Raw genomic sequence first — 22,260 nt, forward strand, 5'->3', positions numbered from 1 at the left:
GGTGACAAGGAACACATGGGCTTCTCTGAGCAATCGGTGCGGGAGGTTTAAGAGTTTGAGCGCTGAGCCCGAGTGGCCTCCTCTGCTGCCTTCCAGGATGGCAATTTGAACTGACAGCCTCCCCACCTGTTGTTAATTGGACTTGGGTGCTTGTTCCTCCTGCTGTCATCTCTCATCATTGTCCTTGACTTCTCTGAAGGGAGTGGAGACTGTGGGGAGTGACCAGCCCGCAGGAGTCGGGCCAGGAACATGGTGGCGCTTAGGCTCTCCATGGCCCGTCTCTGCTCTGCGGGGTACAACACAGAATCAGTGTTTCCAAACCTCTTTTGTTCTCCCCATTGAGCACTGCCATGCTGCTGTCATTTTCTCCTCATATTTCTATCTCTCCTCTGATTGTGCAAACCCCTGAACCAGCACCCCCCACACACAAAAATAATTATCATTTCTGACCCTAATGCCAAGTTCTGTTTCTGGCACTTAGTAGGTGCTTAGTAATACTTACTGGATGACTGGAAGAGGTGTAGCCAGAGTTTTCGTAACCAACCCCACCCTGACTGTGCTCCACTCCCCAAAATGCTATTCTTGACCACCACTCACCAGAGTCATCCCCACTGCTTCCCCTTCTCCTTCATCTCTGCGTGCAAACAAGTAACCAATTCCTGCTGATTTCTTTCCATTGGATTTCTTTTTTTTAATTTTTTAAAATTTTATTGAATCACCGTGAGATAGTTATAACTTTCATGTTTAGGTTACAATCTCACAATGATCAAACACCCATCCCTCCACCAGTGCACATTCCCTACCACCAATATCCCGGGTATACCCCCCTTTCCCACCCTCCCCCTGCCTCTAAGGCAGACAATATTCCCCATACTCTCTCTCTCTACTTTGGGGCATTATAGTTTGCAACACAGACACTGAGAGGTCATCATGTTTGGTCCATTATCTACTTTCGGCATGCATCTCCCATCCCAACTGGTTCCTCTAGCCATCATTTTCTTAGTGATCCCTTCTCTATTCCATCTGCCTTCTCCCCTCTGCTCATGAAGTGGTCTTCCAGCTATGGGGCAGTCCCCCTGGCCCTAGTATCTACAGTCCTTGGGTGTCAGCCTCATGTGATGCTACCCTACACTCCACAAATGAGTGCAGTCCCTCTATGTCTGTCCCTCTATTTCTGACTCATTTCACTTAGCATGATACTTTCCATGTTTATCCATTTATAAGCAAATTTCATGACTTCATCTCTCCTAACAGCTGCATAGTATTCCATTGTGTAGATGTACCAAAGTTTCTTTAGCCAGTCATCTGTTTTAGGGCACTCGGGTTGTTCCATATTTTGGCTATTGTGAACAGTGCTGCATCCATTGGATTTCTTAAATGTATTCTAATTCCTTTTCTGTTCTAATAATATCACCTCGCTCATTGTCAAATTATCGTTATTCTCTGATCTTCCTCCCTTCACTTTGGCCTGAACTTACCTATCCTGTGTTTTTGCTTTGTCCAAAGCCAGGAGCTCCCTCTTTGTCCATAGCAAAAGCCCATGCTCCTAGTGCAATCTGCAAAACCTTTCTTGAGGCTGTTTCCTGCCTGTATACCAGCACTTCTGACCACTTCCTGCTTTGGGTTGTTTCACAGTCAGCAAAATTTCTTTAGTTCCCCCATATTAGTCTTACTAAGATGCAGCTCTCACTTTTTCTTCTTCCATTTTCAGTCAAATCGATGGAATAAAACTGAAAACATATATATGTTGCTTCAGGAAGGAAGAAAGGAAGGGAGAGGGGCCGGAGTGATAGCACAGCAGGTAGGGCATTTGCCTTGCACGTGGCCGACCCGGGTTCGATCCCCGGCATCCCATATGGTCCCTCAAGCACTGCCAGGAGTAATTCCTGAGTGCAAAGCCAGGAGTAACCCCTGAGCATTGCTGGGTGTGACCCAAAAAGCAAAAAAACAAAAAAAAGAAAGAAAGGGAGAGAGGGAAAGGAGGGGAGATGGAGAGGGAGCGGGAGAGGGAGAGGGATAGGGTGGAAGTGAGGTAGGGAGGAAGTGAAGAAGGAAGACAGGCCGGCCTTCTCCCCTGAGCTTACACGCTTCTATCCCAGCACAGGTGGACATGTTCAAGGTTATTAAACTTCCAATAAGCCTCTTTCACTTACCCAACACCCTCCAATTCTTTCCACTTTCCTTTCCAAGCCTTTTTTAAAGCTTTGCTCATATTAAGATAGAAGGATGCATGCTTTGTTGGAAAGATTACCATTTTTATAGGGCCTCGATCCTCTGAAACTGGAAGGTGGGTCTTGGTCAGTGGATGAGAAGATATGTCAGGCTTGATAGAAGTACAAAATGGATAATGATAAGTCAGCGGAACACTGGGCCCAAAACTATAGTACAGAGACAGGGCATTTGCCTTGCACAGGCCATTCCTGGTTTTATCTCAGCACCTCATATGATCCCCAGGCCACACGGAGTGATAGATGACCACAGAGCCAGGAATAAGCCCTGAGCACCACCAGGTGTATCCCCCAAACAAAAGAGAGTCAGCAGAGCTCTGACTCAGCTCTTCAATTGGGGGTTCTATTCTTCCTCCTCAGGGTGGAATGGAGGGTGCGGCAGGCATCAGTCATTATGGGGGGAAGGAGGGCAGGCAGGGGGGCAGGTGGGGTGAGAAAAGTACCTGGCTCAGCCATACTCCCAGTAGCCTGTCTTACTAGGAGCATGAGCTTTGAAAGGTTGACCTCCCTGCATGCAGATTTGTCTTTGCCCCTTTACTGTGGACACTTGAACCCCCTCTGCTTCCATTAAACATTCCTAAAACTCACTGAGCTGAACAGAGGGACATATGTTAGTGACATGCTTAGACCAACAGTGGTGCTGGACTTTGCTCTCTTCTGTCTCAGTCCCGCAGGAAAGAGCTTGTTGTGCAATGAAAATGAGATCATCCTCAAGGTCGGTGTGTGTGAACGATCTCAGGGGTTTCTGTGAACCCCTTGCTTCATGGTACTTGTACTCCCTGGCCTTAATCAGATGTGAAGTGATTTCTGTGAAGTGATTTCTGTCTTAGGAGACTTCAGGCACCTTAGAACTTAGTTCCAGTTATCAGTCATGAATGGGAACCTGATAAAGCTGCAGTCCTGAACTTAGGAAAGTAAAGGGTGGGGAAAAGGTGTTTCCCCCAGGGGCTGGGCCCACCTCTTGGCAATTCTTTGACCTTGGGTCTATTCTTTCGGTGTCTGCACCTGAACTCTTAAGATGCAGAGCGTAATGTCTGTATGGAACTTTGATTTGCTTTTGTTGGATGCTTTTGTTGTCTCCTTCTGGACACTAATGGCAATTAAAGTAATTTGGCAGTAAAATAGAAACTAGATTATATGATTTAATAGTCAGACTTCAGTCTTAAATACAGCTATCATAGATTAGCCTGTTTGGTTTGGGTTTAAAATGGAAACAAGTAGTGCGACATGTCCCTAGCATCCCAGTTTGGTTACAGACATCATGGATCAGGTAGTACAGTTTGTTGAGCGAAGTTGGCATTTGTGAAGGACTTAGTTCACCTGGTTGTAAGATGCACCAATCCTAATAGAAGAGAATTTCAGAAAGTTGCCATGGCAACATCAGTAAGATTGCCAACAATGCAAATATATTGGCTTTTTGGTAAAATTGATCCATATCCGTATTAATATCATCATTGTTGGTGTCTGAGTACCTTTACAGAAGAATGTTCTTTATCTTGGGGATTGGTGAAGATGTGAAAATTTGGGGGCAGAGCAATAGTATAGAGGGTAGGGCGTTTATTTTGCACGAGGCCAACCTGTATTCAATCCCCAATGTCCCGTTTAGTCCCCAGAGCACCACCATAAGTCATTTCATGTGCAGAGCCAGGAGTTAACCCTGAGTATCACTGCGTGTGGGCCCTGCCCCTCCCCCAAAAAAATGGAGTAAAAATTTGCCTATATATTTTGTGTTTTTCCTTTTTTTTCCCAAGGTATTTTCTATTTCTAAATTAATTTCAAAGTAAACTTTCTTTTACTCTGTTAAAAAAAATTAAATAAAACCACCACTCTAAGAAGTAGAACATAATCAATATCAACAAATGTTACTTTTTAGTGATAATTCAAGAAGCCCTTCTCTTTAATATTTTTTTTTAACAAAAACCCATAGAGCTTCACTGTTTTCATCACTGAGTCATTTTCCCCAGGCTTGATTAGGAGGATTATTTCTAACTTAGTTATTTTCTGGTCTCAGATCTTTTGAAAAACTCCAGGTCTCTTAATCATTTTGACATCAGCGCCGTGGGCCAGTTTTTCCCCATCACTTCTGAGATTTTCTTGCAAGTCTGTCAGTGCTCATCAGAGGGTCCTTCCCAATGATCCTTTGCTGCATTTCCCCTTGGGGCACAGAGTTAAAGAAAAAGGATGGAGTGAGAATAGAGTGTGGCATGGAGCACAGGTTGGCACTTGCTGCTTGGGCTCCTGTCCCCACCCCATGGCACAGTCACTGCCGTTTCCCTTAGTCCCGTCACTCCTCTGGGACTGTTCCCAGGAGAACATCTTCCTGTCTGTAGTTTGCTTGTGGTGTAACAGATGCTGCCTGCAGTTTTTCCCGGGACCCCTGCCTTCTGCCAACACTTTCCCAAGTTCCTGGAGACTGGTCTCAAAAAAGACTCTAACCCACCCTTGTTCTCCTCCCAGGCATTCCCAGTGGCTCTAAGTATCCTGCGATGCTCCATCTCCTTCCTTTAACCCATCAGTCCACCAACTTTAAATCGCCAAGGTCTGTTTAGCATCTGCTGTATAATAATCCTAGTTTTCCTCAGGGGGATTTTGACCACACCCCCTCCCCCACCTCCAAAAGTCAGTGTTCAGAAACAAAAAGTACTGTGAAATTCCCAGAGTACAGAGAGGCCGCCAGTTTCTTTCCTTTTTTAAAAAATTCTTTTAAATTTTTCTTGGTTTTCAGGCCACACCTGGCAGTGCTCATGGTTTCCTCTTGGCTCTAAGCTCAGGGATCACTCCCAGCAATACTCAGGGGACCATATGTGGTGTTGGGGTCAGCCGTATGCAGGACAAGTGCCCTACTCGCTGTACTGTCTCTCCGGCCAGGAAGCTACCAATCACATGTCCATGAGCTCTGTGTTCACTCCCTTTTCCCATGCAAACAGTGTTCTAGAAGGGTCTGCATAGTCCATTCTTTGAGAAATGACCTATTTAAATGAACTTCATTCAAACTTTGAGCTAATTTGGGTGGAGTCGGGGGAGGTGGAGGAAGCACCCAGAGGACCTATCTATAAGGCATAAAGCAACACTTGATACTTGCAGATGGAACACAGCCTCAAGAGCGGCTCCAAGTGATGTACCTTTAGGTGGAGACTTAAATTTTCCAAACGCTAATTAAATTGGGCAGATAAATAACCTATTTCATCCAATTACCTTCTGTTTTATCTATTTAGCTGTGTGTGGGCCTCCTAAAAGGGGACCTGGGAACCGGGGTCAGCAAGCAGGCTGGCCGCGGTGGAGTTTATGCCGGCCTTGAAGAGCTGTAAACAGCCGTGCGGGTACGATCCGCCAAGTCCTGTGAGTGTGGCTGAGGATGTGGGGACTCCCGGTGTTGTTGTTTATGCCATTTGGCAAATATTTCTCCTCAAGCCCTCAGCTAGTTTATAGCATTTCATTTTACAGCCCATCACGATGATAGTAACCAACCCCTGAAAAACATCAACAAGCCGTTAGAAACCATAGTGTTGGAAGATGAATGTGACCCCAGAGACTTCCATTCCATCCACACCCTCCCCCATCCCTTCAAGCCCACCCCCACCCCTCCTCACGCCCTCGCCCCCCCCCCTTGAATTTCTTTAGCCAAAGTCGTTGCCATGGCTCTTGGGTCAAAAGGAGGATATTTGGATGGGGTTTTTTTTCTAAACACACACATAAATGTTGAGAAATAGGACTCTGAAAAGTAGGAGTCATAGGCAGACCCCAGCCCCTCATGGTGAGTAAGACAAAAAGCATCGAGATCTATAAATAAGGCAAAGTGCCTTCAAAGACGGACTCTGGGGAGGGGAGGGAGGGGTGCTCTGTGATCTGAGCATGCCTTCTGCTCCCTCCAAGCACGGCCTCAAAAGACATTTTCCATTTTTGAGCAAGGAAACAACAATTACATTTTAAGTCGCATTGGTTAAGAACAGAAAAATATAACTTGGCGCATGTTCCCCCACTGGCCTCTTAGAACGGGTTGGTCTGTAACACCATACTAAGTCTGTTTTCTATCAGTGATTCCTAGCCAGCTTATTAAACAGATTTATACAATGAAAGAATCTAATAACAGAAACATTCACCTCCTTTATTACTTGGCATTATTTATGGTTTGAGTTTTTTTCAGCTACTTTTTTATGTACTGGAATCTGGCAACATTGTACTTACAGGGTTTATGTACCAAAGGCAAAGTGGGCTGGGGGAGGCCTGGATGTGTCCCCTCTATCTGGCGGGGACTCCTCCTGCTGAGACGCCAAGGGCCTGTCTCTCACATCCTCTTAAGGTTTTTAGTCCTATTTCCTTTTGGCAACCCCAGATTCTTGACTCCAAGGAGGGTTAAATTGCAACACCCCCACCACCACCCCATAGCACTCTCTCTCTCTCTCTCTCTCTCTCTCTCTCTCTCTCTCTCTCTCTCCCACTTCCCCTCTCTCTCTCCCTTCCTCTCTCCCTCTCTCCCTCCCTCTCTGCCCTCATTGGAGGTGTAGTAGGTGTCAGAGGGGCTACACTGCCCTGCCTTATGTCTCTCTGCTTCCCAGCCTCTTCCATGGCATGGAACTTTCCTGTGATGTTTCTCCAGACACTGCTATCTCAGAGAATGGTCACCTCCTCTTCTTCTTTTTTTTTTTTTTTTTGGTTTTTGGGTCATACCTGGCGATGCACAGGGGTTACTCCTGGCTCTGCACTCAGGAATTACCCCTGGCCATGCTCAGGGGACCATATGGGATGCTGGGATTTGAACCCGGGTCGGCCGCGTGCAAGGCAAATGCCCTACCCGCTGTGCTATCTCTCCAGCCCCACCTCCTCTTCCTGAAGGGCAGCTGTCCTCCCTTCAGCACACAGTCAGGCACACGGCAGACTTTGGGGCTTAAGAGGAGGACACTCCCCGCCCCCATATGCAATAAATGCTTTCTGACTGCGAAGTAACCATGGTGGTAAAGTGGTGACCTGTTGAAGGACAAGGATAACAAAGGAGAGACCCAGAGCCTCCTCATGAATGGTCTCACCCTGGCGAAGGGCAGCCGACAAAATCACGTGGCAGTTTATGAAGGAAAGACTTGAGTGTTAGGGAGCGTCGCAGCAGAAGTGAAGACATAAAAGTAAGGAAAAGATTTCATCTTAAAGCCATTTTCTTTATACAAGCTTCTGTATCGAGGCTACCACTGCATCTTTCCCTTAAGAAAGTCACTTCCTGGCCATGTGGCAAGAATCATAATTGCCTTTCCAGTCATTGTCACTGTCACTGTCATCCCATTGCTCATCAATTTGTTCGGGCGGGCACCAGTAACGTCTCCATTGTGAGACTTGTTACTGGTTTTGGCATATCGAATACGCCACGGGTAGCTTGCCAGGCTCTGCCGTGCTGGCTAGATACTCTCGATCACTTGCTGGTCTCTCTGGGAGGGGCGGAGGAATCGAACCCAGGTTGGCTGTGTGCAAGGCAAGCGCCCTACCCGCTGTGCTATCGCTCCAGCCCTTCCAGTCATTAATAATCATAAATACAAGAATTCAGGGGTTAGTGAGCCTGGATCTGGCTCTCTTTTTTCCGTGGGACTTGTCATGGGTTTGCTGGGTAAGCGAATCAAAGGAGAGGCCTTGTGTTCCTTCTCCCGGATTCCCAAGGCTCTGCCTTGCTCCCCTCCTCTGCATTTACATGCTTGAATGGCCATGTCTTGGACCCACACACTGTATTTGAAGGGTCTTTTGAATAATGAGAATGACACCATCTGAAGGACTCTCAAGTCTCTTTCTGGCTTGCATATGAATCTTCCAGAGACAGTTCTTTCCCCTCAGTTAGGCTGTGAACCAAAATTTAAGAGACATACTGAACCGCCTTCCAAAACCCTGCCCTCCAAGAGCGCCCCGTCTAGCTCTGTACAGACATATAATCATAGTGCAAATACTATGCGAGAACTAGAACTTGAATTTTGTTAGGGAGTTGGGGATAGGGAGGAAAAGAGAACAATAATTAGCATAAAAAGAAGTGCTGCGTTCCATCATTCTTCTGAAGCTATTTCAGGACATTAGTGACTCGGGAGATAAAAACATGGACTCGAGCATTTTATAGGACAATCTGTCTTTCACTGGTTGTGTTACCTTAGCCAAGTTCCTTAACCTCTCTGTGCCTCCATTTCTTCATTCCTAAAGTAGTTAATCTGTATCCCAAGATTGTTTTGAGGATTCAAGAAGTTGGTAGGTGGGGCCAGAGAGATCTTCCAGTGGGTAAGAACACTTGCCTTGTACACAGCCGACCTGGGTTTGATCCCTGACATTCCATATGGTCCCCTGAGCACTGCCTGGGGTGATCCCTGAGTGCAGAGGCAGGTATAACAGCTGGGCATTACCAAGTGTGGCCCCCAAACAAACAAACTAGTTGGATATGTTTAGAAGACTTAAAATACTGCCTGATCACCACACCCAAAATAAAACATGACAGCAAATGAGCAGATGTCATGGAAGGTTGGCTTGGTTAACTCTTCTAATCGTGACTTTCACAGATTGTGAAATGTACATAAATGTGATGTATATGTAGCTACAAATTTTGAGATCATACCATGCAGAGGCTAATTTGCTTCCATATCATTACATACATCTTATGTCTTAAGATGCTTATTTAAAGTAAATTTTCTTTTGAGAATCTCTAACCTCCCCATTTCCGAGAGGGAGAGTCCAAATGAGGGCTCCTCTCCAAGACTGAATCAGTGGTGGCAGATGGAGTTGTACCCTCAGAGTTCAAATATGGGCCCTCTAGTCAACCTATTTGGTTTGTTTAAAAAAAAAAAAAAAACAGGTATGTTTCTTAAATCCCTATTGAGAAAATGTTGTCTATTATTTGGAGAAATCACTGTGTACTAACTTTTTGGCAACTTGAAGAACTCCTCGGTACCTAGGGAAGGGAACTTGGCATCCCATGTTTACAAGATTCATTATTTTTCTGGTTTCACATTCTTATTGCGAGTCCAAGAATAGGGGCTTCCCCGTGCCCCTGGGGAAGCTCAGTTTCCTCAGCCACTCCAGACCTCTACCCTCAGCCTGGGATGGGTGGGGGGTGGCTGGCTGGGGTGCCGGGCATGTTGCCATCATCTCGGGGCACAAGGTAAGCTGTTGGGTGTGTCTTGGTTGATCACATACTTAGGGGGCTTGTGGGGTGGAATCATGGAGAGGCCTGTGGCAAGGAAGGACAGGCTCGAGCCAGCTGATTGGGCCAGTCTAGTGGCCATTTTGCTCCCAGTGGCAGTAAGATACATATTTTCGTCAAGTATTTGGAAAAATAGGACACTCCACAGCTCAGCCTCACTGGACCTATACCCCTCTAGATGATTATGGTTTCTGGGGGTTCTGTTGGAAACAGAGCAGGCAGATTTTGTTGTTTGTATGTTTTGGGGGGCCACACCAGGGTTCCACCCCATTGTACAAAGGAGGCCATGAGGTACCATGGATTGAAATAGGGCCCTGGGCATGCCGGGCATGCATTTCACCCCATGAGCTATCTCCCTAACCCAAAGAAGACTCTCTTGCTGTTCAAATGTGGGTTCATCATCATTATTACGAGAGGCTAACCCAGTGTTCTCACTAATACACCTTTTTCCGAGCATTGGGTGCAAATCCAAACCTGAGGTTCTGCTGTCACGGTCATCTGCTGTGTGTCAAGGTACCCCTCAGACAGTGCTGTGCAAGGCAGTGGAAGAGAACAAAGAGAAAGGTGGTGTCAGCCCAGAGAGGCTTGCCAAGCCAGCAGGTGTCAGTCCTCCACTAGGCAGGTACCTGGTGTCACTCACAGCTGATACCGAGAGGCAAGAGTGTTGGCTCGCCCAGAATGACACAGACCTTGGTCACGCTGATGGGGTCATTGGACTTTCAAGATGAATTCCCGGAACAGTTTCACCACTGTAGCTGGCACAAACAGGCTTTTCTTTAGCAGCAGACGTTCGTGTCTTCTCACTCCAACTTTTTTTTTTTCTTGAACAAACATATGTATTGTGGCCAATGGAAGGAAAATCCCACTCATCGTTTTGTTCTGAGTTGTTTCTGCCCTGGAACAATGCTCTAGTGTACCATGGGCCCTCGGACATCGGTCGGGGTCCAGTTCCATGAATCTCCTGGGAAGACCCTGCAACCAAGAAGCTATTGGTTTGACCCGAAGGACCTCCTCTGCTGTGTGACATCGTGGCTTTGTCTCTGATGGGCATCTTCTCCTGTTCCAGGGGGAGCTTTGGCAATAGCTTAAATCACTCTCACAGTGTCCGTTCTTTTCTGCCACACGCCGTCCTCTGGATTCTTTAAATGGACTTGTGTTCTCAGAGTATCCCCATCACATACATGGGAGAAGTGTGTCTCCAGGCGCTGCATACTAGAGCATCTGTGCTTTCCAAGGCACGGCACCTCACAGCTCAAACCTGTTGATCTCACTAAACTCCCACAAGGTCTTTAACTCCCCAGTTCAGTTTGTGTTCTTTGAGAAATCTCTGTGTTGGACCTAACTTCGTCACGGTGGACAAGTCCATCTTTCTTCTCAGGGAGGTCACTGCCCGGGAGTTACTTTCATGGGGGAGGAAACGGAAGGCCCCCCAAAGTCGTTCCTTTCTCCAGGCATTGCCGTTGTAAAAAGTGAAGCCCCGATGCAGACACCCGTCCCACTCCAAAGACTGTCCTCCTTCCACCGTGCCACAGGCCTTCCTACAGGAAGCTTAATCTGCGGTTCCACTTAAAATATGAGGAAACATCTGGAATATTCGTTTCCAACCACATTTCAGACACAGAAAGTGGAGCCTAAGGAATATCCCAGTTGGCTCCTCGGTGAGAAGTGGGTAAGAGTAGAAAAGAATTGCTGATCTAAAGCATTTTGTTACCCAAATACCCTCCGCCCCCACCCCGCGCCTCCCTCCAGGAGAGGCCCAGCTGAATGGGGATTTGTGGGGGCCAGACAGCAGAGGGGATTTATTTCCAGAGTTGGAGGACAGGCCTCGAATCCTCTTCCAGCTCTGCCTTCTCCTGGAGCCCTACAGAGGTGCAGCATCTGGATGAGGCCTTTCCGGCGGGGGCCGAGCCCCGCAGTGCTGAGGCAGTTAACGATTAAACAAGAAGCAGCCCTTGGCTGCAGACCTAATGGTTTGGGTTCCAGGGCGCAGGATAAAAATATACAACTGGAAAGGCAAGCTCCCAATTAAGTGGAAGAAGTCGAGCGCGAGATGTTTCAATAGTGTGTCGCCAGTGACCACACGCGGGCCTGCTGTCTCCTCAGACGGCCCGGCTCTCCCCGCCCCATACTTAGTGCTGGCTCCGGGACCTTGCGGGGGGATGTCAGCTGGCAGCACACGGATTTTTCTCCTTCCCATTCAGAGAAAAACTTGCCTTCGGCCCAGCAAGCTCCCCTGTTGGGCGTCCTCGCAAGAGTCGAATATCAGGACTAGCAGCGTCCTTAGAGATCAGCTTGGCCAGGCCAGCTCCCTGGGTGAATGCTCTGACCAGGCAGGACCTGACCAGAGTTGCCTTGCCGGCTAGGTTAGTGACCGTGAAAAGATGAAGCTGAGACCATCTGATGACCATGATTATCCCATATCCCACTGCCCCCACCATACACCACCCACACCATTTGGCAACCTGCCGGCCACACCGTTTCCCTTCCTAGACACCCCCACCCCCACCCCAGCACATGCGTGCCTCGGCCCTCCTGCTCTTTTATGGGAAAGTGGACTGAGGCAGGAAGCATAGGCAGTGCCCTCAGAATGGGCCAGAACAGATGCCAGGAAGGGAACCACAGAATGCCGGCGAGCAGACCTGGGCCCTCACCCTCTGACCACATTCCCTCTCTAAGAACATGTTGTGGAGGCAGCAATATTGGCCTCCTCTGTGCTCCCGCCTGATGGCTACCCGGGTTCCTGGCTTCCTGCTGCCACCGACTCCCCTCTCCCACCGCCCGGGACAACCTACAACTCCAGTGACTTTGCATCTTGCCAAGACAAGCCCCATCGTTACTTTCAGACTCGAGTTCTTGCCAAGCCTGAAAATAGTAATTGCCTGAAGGATTCCAAAAAAGCCGGGCTTTATCTGCAGCAGAGACTCAGTAAATCAAAACATGGGCCTTATCTCTCTATCCTCTCCTCTCAGTTGTGTGGTCTCCTCAATGAAAAATGTTACCTAATTGCCTCCAACAGCTGGCCTGCCCCCTCGTTATTTCGGCTGGCTAACCTGATAGGCTGGACCAATAAATTGCAGCCTGGGAGTGGCTCTTGCTCTTCCCAGATCTGCCGGGGCCCCAGGTCACTTTGGGAAGTGGCGTGGACTCCAGCCACCAACACAGGATTCCAGGTCTGAGCACTGTTAGCCATGACAGTTCTTGTCTGGTATTGGAACGCTTCTTCGCCCATTCGAGGAACGATCTGCTTGGAAAAAGTCTTTCATCCTCTCCCAAACATTCCAGCGGTACTGCCCTCCTGCCCTCACGCACATCACTGCCTCCAGGCCCTGTTTAGAGGTCCGGGAAGGGCCTGCACAGCCGCCTGGAACCTGCCCCCTCACCCATCGCTATGCCTATGCGCTGCTCTCAGAGAGGCGGTGGTGGGGGGAAGGGGGTGCTGGCTCATGGCAGAGGAGGCAGGGCCAGTGAGTCCCGAGAATTCCTGCTGATCCAGAGCCTTTGCCAGACGCTGCCTCACTGCTTCCCCCAGATCCTCACAAGACCAAATGGCTTGAGGTTCCCAAACCCCTGTTTCATATCCTTAGACTTTGCTCCTACTGGTCACCTTCACGTCCCTGACCTCCCCCCCCCCAAAATCTGCTCAGCTCCTGGCTCACCTCTCCCTCCTCCCTTCTCGGCTTTTGTCTGCCACGTGGTCCCTGCCTTTCTCAAGAGTCCCCCATAAGAGGCCCCGCCTGCTACTCGGAGGCTCCCATGGCTAATACTAACTCTCCCACCATCGCCCACCTGTTTCTCTAGTTCTTTAAGTTCGTAAGAAGTGGGGGCGGTTGGGGGACTCTTTTCATTGGGATTCTCGGGGCTCACGGCAGTAAGCCATGGGCAGCGGGTGCTCGTGAGTCTGTGCTGACTTGGAGATCTAGGTGGGACCTAAAATGTCACTCCCAGGTAGTGAGGACAGACTCACAGAACTGTCCGTAGTGTAGAGAAGAAAAGAGGGCAAGGGAGGAAGGAAAAAGTCGGAGTAAGAAATAAGAGGAGGTGAATCCACTAGGAAGAGCATCCTGGGGCTCCGAGTCCTGCAGCTCCTCCTTGTCTTAGGCCAACACTTTCTCGGGCTTCCTTCCATGCGAGAACATGTGTCCAGGGGGACAGATTCCTCAGGGTAGTGGGACACCATTTCCCGCCATTTAGGTTTATTCAATGAACAGTTTCAACTGAAATTGCGTTTCGTTCTTTTCCCCTGAGGAATTTCTCAGGCACTCGATTGCGTGGTGCCAGGAGCTGAACTGGGGCTCTGCCAGTCCTTCCATGAGCTGCGGGTTTGGACCCACAGTTCTTCTCTCACATGAGCTCCTGGTGCTCCCAGGCCCTCCTGATAGGGGTTTAAGACTCCAGCGATTCTAAGGCGAGTGAGATGTCCTATGAAAAATGCGATCCCAGCTTTTTGTTACTAAAAATTTCAGATTTCCCAAGACTGTGTTCTTCTCTCTGTTTACAGTATTTCTCCCTTATATGTGGTTATATTTAGATTTTTGTCCCCCGGGTACTTGACCGATTTGTACATTTTGCTGCCTATTTGGTTGTTTGGTTGTTTGTTTGTTTGTTTGTTTTTTAAGAAACATCAGTTTGTGTCTTCCTGCCACCTTCCCTGGCTTTGGAGCAAAGCTGATGGGCCAGTGAGAGGGTGACAGTCTTTCCCAGAGCTGCCAAGGGATACCCTATCTAATTGCTTGCCACCAAATACCATAAAAGCAATTCTTCCTACTCAGTCACGGGCATTTACTCTTCCATTCATTCCTCTACTGATAGTGTTATTTTAATTACAGCAAAAGCCTGTCTCAGATACCTACTTGTTTGTGGACCTCTGCTGAATTTGGCCTATTGAGATCAGCAATTGCTGGCGTTCATCTGGGTGGCCCAGGGAGGAACTGATCCTGGCAGTTGGGTGAGATGGGAGCTGGAGGAAAAGGCATGTGCAGAGGTCGGAGCTAGAGCAGCGTGAGAGGCAGCTGGCAGTGGTCTCCAGGTGCATGCTGAGAATTCAGCAAGGCACCTTTGGTTGGGGCAAGAGAGTGGCAGCTGACAGGGTGAAGCACCATTCTGGTTCCGTACCACTGCCTGTTGCCACTGACCCAGGCAGGGAGGACCCCAGTGCCCAAATGAAGGGGTCTGTCTGTGTGGTGAGCACACAAGCCCCGTTATTAGAGGCACAGCAGTACCTAATGACCCCCTAGCCAGGAGTCTGCCAAAGGGAGCCTGATACTGACTCATCCCACTCCCACCCACTCAGAGGCAACCTGGGAGGTGGAAGTGGAGCTGAGGCTGATAGGGAAGAGGATGGTTACAGAGCCGGGCGGCATGGCTTCACCATGACAGTGCTGTAAGCCTGAATGCCAGACCTAGACAGTGTGGGGAAAAGGAAGTCCCTTCTCTCTTCCACCATCATACCGGGATTCAGGACACTGGCTTGAGGCATGTCAGCTATCATTTCCCTGCGGTGTGCCACCAGTCTTGCATTTTAGGTGTTGTCTGTAGACAGAAACTGCTAAGGACACCCTGGGGGCGGGGGGTGGGTGGGGGCGGTCAGTTCTCAGGGGCTCAAGAACTTCTGGGTCACCAGGTTCAGTGGTAGGGCCTGAGAATGCGGTGCTACTCAGGCCCTGTAGTGCCAGGAATCGGTCCAGGCAAGGCAGGCTGTCTGCTAGCCCTGGGCTCCTTATTGGAAGTTCAGGTAGAGATGCCAGCACTCACTGACCTATCTACCTTGGACCCCCCTTCTCAGGCTCCTGGCTACGCACTGTCCAGCCCAGTACTCCTTGGTACTCCCAGAGCAGTGGTCATCTTCCCTTTCCCTTTCCTGTTATTGTGGCAAAGTGAGTCTCTCTTATTGCCCACCAAGCAGCACCATCTCCTGCCCATGCAGCTCTCAGCAGCCACACCCTCCCCGGGCCCCGCATGACCCACGTAGCCATTTCTGAAGTAGTCTGTGGCATTAACAAGGGTTGACTGACTGAGTGACGTGCTCAACCACGAATAGATGAAAGGTTATTTTCCATGTTTCTCCCCCACCCTGTGGCAAGGCAGCAGCCTTGTGTGGGGTTCTGAGGCGCCCCCTGCTCTGAGGATGGGCGCTATTTACAGCCAGACTTGCCCACCTGCAGCATTCTGCTCATGTTAGCAGTTTCATCTCCCTTTATTCGAGTCCAGCTGGAGTGCCTTTGAAGTTAGTCCCATAATGTTAAATGTTAACTTTAATTTCTCTTGGCCCTTGCCAAAGCGCGCATTCCTCCTCCTGGTATGATAATAGCCACCACTGACCCCTTCCCCCATCCCGTGGCTCTCCCTCCTGCTGTGGCAGACATGGGTCTCTCGGCCACGCCTCAGGGAACTGGGCTCTGAATCTGACCTTCCAAAGAGCGACAGTGGCCTTGGGCAAGTCCTTCCTCCTCTCTGATCCTCCTTGTCCTGTGCTGTGAAATGATGGGTTTGACTGAGAGGGTCTTTTCAGCCCTTGCACCTGCTTCACCCCCTCTCCCAAGGATGCCAATCCAAGATTCAGAGAATATGCATCTTCCTAACACTGGCTTCAGCCTCCCTCTCTCCATAGAACTTCTCTATAGACACAGTCTGAAGTCAGCCAGGATCTGGGAATGCTTGTGATATGTTGAGAACGCAGGGTGATTCTGTTTGAACTTCATCTCTCCAAAGAGCTTAGCTCCTAATATAGTAGCAGGATATTGGTGTTGTGACACTCCATGCATCCAACTCCATCAGATTCAGGAAACCTTAGAACTCAGAACTCTGGTCCGAGTTGAGCATTTAAAGTTCTACAGGGGGGCTGGAGCGATAGCACAGCGGGTAGGGTGTTTGTCTTGCACGCGGCCGACCCGGGTTCGATTCCCAGCATCCCATATGGTCCCCTGAGCACCACCAGGGATAATTCCTGAGTGCAGAGCCAGGAGTAGCCCCTATGCAGAGCCAGGTGTGACCCCAAAAGCAAAAATAAATAAATAAATAAAGTTCTACAGGGATTAGTTTGAGGAATAATTTTTGTCTATTTTACTGTCAGAATGTTGACACTGGGTTTTCATACTGTCTCTGTCACGAAAGACCATAATTAAATAATCTGTCAAATGTATTGATCATATTCTTATAAATGTGCTTGATGCGCTGTAGAAGCTTTTCATTGTGACAGGAGAGCACAATATTGAATCTAAAAGTTTGCCAGGTCATGTAGGTCTGTTCAAGATATTGTTGGGTTTTTTCCCCCTTTAATAAGCCACAAATTGTTGATGGGTTGTCATTTCGACATTGACTAAAGTAATTTTTGCCCCTCTGTAGTTCAGTTCTGCAACTCTTTTATAGCCTTTAGACTAATTAGCTATAATTCCATCAAAATAAGAAGCAGTATCTGTGGTCGTAGGCTTTTCCATATAATCTCATTTTTCAGTGAACAGTCTGTTTTGCTACATGCTTATTATGAAGAATTTTCCAAAGGCAGAAGTCGATGTTTTTTACAGTTATTCCATCTTTTGTTCTTCCAGTAGCAAAAAGTCATATTTTTAAAGCCAACTACAATATTTCTAAAAATGCTAGATATGAAAGCCAGTCCAAAGATACAGGCTGTAGCAAGATGATGGAGTCAGCCAGTGGGGAATTGAGACAAGAAAGGTGTTTCTGGATCAGCTTTGAGAGCCGTGTGGCAGCCCAGAGGTACAAAGAGCTGAGGATAGCCACCGCAGGAGTAGGAAATGAGGGACAGATGGGAACCAGCTGAGTCAAGCCACGCCTGTGCCTTTGCTGTCTCCCTTTCTAGAACATTCTGAAATACAGTTACTCCTGCTACACTAAAGCTGTTTGGCACAGCCCCCTAAGGCTTTAGATATTTAACCAAAGAAGTAAAACCAAAGTGTCTCTTCTGCCTGTCTACCTGGTGGGTATGGGCAGAAGAGAGGGACTGACCTCTTTCCTATCCCTATACCTTGCCTTGTCAGCAGACAGAAACAACAATCAGTGAACGAATGGCCAGGATGAGTCATATATGTGTTTATGATTCCTAAGAGGGACATCGCAGGGGGAAAAAATGAAATAAGGAATGGATTGAGAAAGCATTATAACCAATAACCAGGATGTATTGATCTCTTATTATATGCTTGCCATTTTAGAGTCTTGTCTTGTGTAGTCTTTAGCTAGTACAATATTCTTCTGTGAGTTACAGATGAGAAAGGAGAGGCTGGTTTACTGGTCCTGAGCAACACCGCTCGTAATTCTGCTATTCTGTTGTCTTTAGATCATTTTTTTCCATTCCATCTTCAGAGAGCTACTAGGACTCTAGGGTATTTTGGGAGCTGTGTGAAGTAACACATAGGCATGGTTACTTGCGGTGAACATCTGCTCTGAGCCAGTCACTTGTCTTCAGAATGGTAAATCCTCGTAGCAAATCTACACAAGTGTTTTGTTTGTTTGTTTGTTTGTTTGTTTTTGCCATTATTTTTAAGTGTAGGAACTGAGGCTCAGAAAGGTTTTAACTAAATCACCCAGTATAGCCTGTAATTGACAGAGCCAGAATTTGAGTACAGAGCTTTTTAACTCCAAAATCCATTTTTTAAGTTTTTTAAGTGGAGGTGGCCTTAGAGGGTGGGGACATACCTAGTAGTGCTCAGAGATCACTCCTCGTGGTGCTCAAGGAACCATGTGCAGTACCAGGGATCAAAGCTGGGTCAACCATGGGCAAGTCAAGTGCCTTAACCTCTGTACTATTTCTCTGGCCCCTGAATCTGGTTTTTATTTCTCCCTTGGACCATCTTTTCCTAGACAGCAACATTACAAACCACAGGACTTGAATCTCTCCCTTGTCCTTAGGACTCTCAACCAGGGAACACTGGTAAGGAAAATATTTGACAAGAATCTCTTGAACGGGGGCCACCCCACAGGTGCTCAAAGAATACTGTTGGTGCGATGCTCAAGAGACCATGCATTTCCAGCAACAAACTCTAAGCCTTCCACACACCCAGCCTGGGGCCAGCATTTGAGCCATCTCCCCAATCCCTGTGAGGTGTTTCTCTAATCTAGTTCTCCTTCACTTTCTTTAAGTCAAGAACACTTACCTGCATTAGTGATGGCCTCCAGAGGGTACAATTAGACGTATTCTAATATTTGCTTTGGATATTTAATATGTTTTCTTAGTTGGGCAAGGAGATTTTCTTCACTCTGCCTGAAACATGTATAATAAGCTCTTAAGTCATAATAATAATAGCTCACATGTATAATGACCTGACATTTATAAAGTGCTCCCTTCTACATTGTCTAATGATGCTTAGTGCATCCTGAGATACAGACTAAGGAATGAATTGATTAGTACTATTATTAATTCATTTTTCAGATTTGTAGGGGGTGGGAGGTCTCCAAAACGTCACTCAAGAGATCCAGGGGCCCTCCTGGTAACTCTCTATCACAAGGACTGGTGGTTTAAGTGTGAAGACCGGAGCATGTGGTGTTTCTCAGGTTCTGTGTTGCCTGGGCTGCCTGGGTTTACCATCGGGATAGTCAGACCCAGCAGTGCTCACGAAACTCTGTGGTGCTCGGGATTGAACCGGGGTTGGACACATGAAAGATAAGCATTTAATCCTTGTACTATCTCTCTGGCCCCTCATTTTATGGATTTTTTTCAAAAGTGATCCCAGAGAGTGTAATATTTTTCCTATGTTATGTAGGTATTAGTGAAACTCAGCCTAGAATGATCTTCTGAATCCTTCTTTGAGTGTCCTTAGGCCTCCTTTTCTTTTTTCTAATAAGCTTTACAAATATAACTAGGAATGCCCAGCCCTTCTTATTGGATCATTTTTTTTTTTGGAATGGTCTCTTCAAGTCTCCACTTCTCTGGATAAATGACTTGAAATGAAATAGCCACACCTTACTAACCCCTGGAGCCCAAAACACAGTGTCCCAAAAGCCCAACGCTAAGGAAGAAAGATGTTAAGAGATGGATTCTCCCCATCTCCCTTTACCCATCTACCCTCTGGTTTCCTGGAATATCATGGTCTCCATTTCCAAAGAGTATAGTTACAGGTTTGGGAGATAGTACAGAAGATTGGGTACTTGCTTGCACAATGCTGACCTGGGTTCAGTCCCCAGAATCTCATGTGGTTCCCTAAGTTCTGAAAGGAATGATCCCTGAGCACAGAGCCAGAAGTTAGCCATGAGCACCACTGGGTAGGACCCAAAAAACAAAACCAAAAGAGTATGGTGGGCCTTGGACAGGAGGAAGTACAGGAGCAAGAACAGAGGACCCTGGGACCAGAGCAATATAGTACAAAAGGTTGGGCGTTTGCCGTGCATGCAGCCAACCCAAGTTCTATCCCCGGCATCCCAGATAGTCCCCCAAGCACCACCAGGAGTAATTCCTGAGTACAGAGCCAGGAGTAACCCCTGAGCATTACTGGGTGTGACCCCCCCCAAAAAAAAATTAAAAAGAACACAGGCCCCTTGGCTGAAAACTTAGGAGGTTGTGGGCAGACAAACCTTCCCTACCATGGCCACGTGGACAGCCCTGTGGACCATGAGGCCCATTTGCTTCTGGGAATTTTGCTGAGTGTGGTCTCTTCGGTCAGCATTTGGACCCTGTCATGAGGAATTCTTCCTACTGGCCCAAGTCCGGGGAAGAACAACCAGAGCTTGCTCCTTGCGGCTGCTCTAGACTCAGAGACTCCATCTGGCCTCTCCTCCATTCCAGCCCACACTGCGGCAGGGGGAGGGGGAGGGCAGAGCAGGACGAGCCCCAGAGGACTGGATTTCAGGTCTTGAGGTCTGTATGACCTTGGCAAATGATTTGCTCTCTAAGCTTCAGTTTTGTTTCTTCATCCAGAAGTGTATGTAGATAATCGCCCCAATTCCCACTCATGCCTCAGGTTATTATTTGGGGGCCAGAGCCAGGTGTGAAGGCCCTTTGCTCATTAAAGAGCCCACGCAAATATTAGAGACTTGCTCTGTGGGAAGGTGCCTAAATCTAGAAGGTTCTGGTTTAGAATAGCTGCCAACCTGAGCAATTCGGAGGAAAGGGCTAGTTGTTTGTCTCATGGCTCTTGGTGAGGCCCCACTGGCTTACATCCTCGAAACTTTTCTGCTGTCGTCTGAGGAGTGAGGTTGTCACTTGGCCATGACTAGGCCGGGAGGATCTTCAGCCCTGAGGCTTGGCCAAGAACGTGGCCTTGTTCTGCCTCCTGCTCTCCTTTCTTTCCCCTCCCTCCGGCCTCCAGTCACTGCATGTCAAACAAATGAGTTGTGTTGGTTCATTTTTTAATGAGGGTTTTCCAGCCTCTTGTTGTTTTGTCCTTGGTCATAAAGAGCTCCCAGTTACTACTCAAGGCTGAAAATAAAATTTGGCAAGAAAGGAGCTGAGAATATAGTCTCATTATTTGGTGTTGATATTTTTAAGCCTCTCCAAAGTGGGGGAAAAAAAGGAGATTCTGGGAGAATGAGGGGATTTGTCATGCAATGAATATCTGCTTGAGTCTCCTAGCGTGGGGACTTTACATCTTTCCCTGGAAACAAGGCGCCTTCCTTCTTTTCAGGGAGAGTTGGGTCTATTTTGATAGCTTTTGAAAGCACCACAATTAATTTGATTGAGCTGCTAAGCAGTTGGTAAAGAAAAAACAAGGCAGAAGGATAATGGTCACATGGATTTAGCATCACATGGGAAGTTTGCTGTAACCAGCAATGCTTTAGACAGCTGAAGACCATGGGCCAGATTGTTCACTTCACAAAAGAGGGAGTCTTTTAAAGATGAGAAGACCTTTTTGTCTTGAGCCCAAACTTCCCCAGGGGAAGGACTCATTTATAACCCATTTTGATTATTTTTTTCCACTGAAATCTCACTCCAGGCAGAGTGCTCCACTAAAATGTAGACCTAAGTATTAGACTAAAAGAGTGACCAAAGGGATTTGCAGTCCTGGTGCCAACCTCAGCTCTAACACTATCTCTCAAGGGTGTTGGGGACCTCCCAATCCCTAATCTACCTCAGGATTTTAATTTTCCCCCACTGTGAAGTGAAGCCACTTCACACAAGCCTAAGTCTTCCTACTTTGGGAAAATGGATTTGGAAGAGATAATGAGCTGATATTAAGTGTTTTTAGGTAATATTTTTAGGGCCATAGAAATAGTACAGTGAGTAAAGAACTTGTCTTGCATGCTGCTGACCCCGGGTTCTATTCCCAGCATCACCAGATGTGGCTCAAAAAAAAAAAAAGCTTTTTAATCTTTTTAAATGTTCTCAAAATGATCTCAAAATGTTCTCAAGGATATGCAGGGAAGATTGATCTGAAGAGGGAACTGGTGAGCAAACACCCACCCCCCTGGCCTCCATATGTCATCTCTGTCACAAGGTGATTCTCCATTTCCTTAGGAGACCTCTTCCCTACAGGAGTCGGCCGATCCATCACTCCTGTGCAGAATTCCCAGGAAGCCGGCTCTGTTGTTTGCACGCTGTCCAAGGCAGGCTGCCCGACTCACCCACGAGGCCCTTGGCCCTTCTGGGGGTGGGTTGGCTCTTGGTTTCTGTGTTCCCAAATTGCTTTTTCCTTTCTCATTTGTACATTGTCCCTGGAGGAAAATGATCGTTCATTGTCAGGACTCGGGCGCGACTGTGACATGTGTGGGGTCTCCATCGCGTTCGCCTTCGCTTCCAGCTGGATTAGGCTCGGACCTCCTTCCTCTGCATGCCCAGGGAACTCTGGCTGCCTCTGTTAGAGCACTTAACACACCGAGTACTCAGGCTCATCCTTCCCATCAGGTTGAGCACCCCTCTTTCCTATGTCGCCTCACACGTGCTGGAGTTGAATGGGAACTCCGTGTTCTGACCAGCCCAGCTCCTTCTCTGTC

The 22,260-nt window shown here is 47.8% G+C and overlaps 1 protein-coding gene and 1 pseudogene across 6 annotated transcripts in view; both read left to right on the top strand.

Annotated features, from left to right (window-relative positions):
* The window catches only part of BCAS3 (BCAS3 microtubule associated cell migration factor), a 613,911-nt gene that overhangs the window by 531,965 nt on the left and 59,686 nt on the right, over positions 1-22,260 (top strand). The window lies entirely within an intron of this gene.
* LOC129403330 (protein transport protein Sec61 subunit gamma-like) lies at positions 3,490-5,536 on the top strand (annotated as a pseudogene).

The sequence above is a fragment of the Sorex araneus genome, chromosome 3 (genome assembly GCF_027595985.1).
Source record: "Sorex araneus isolate mSorAra2 chromosome 3, mSorAra2.pri, whole genome shotgun sequence".
Taxonomy (NCBI): domain Eukaryota; kingdom Metazoa; phylum Chordata; class Mammalia; order Eulipotyphla; family Soricidae; genus Sorex; species Sorex araneus.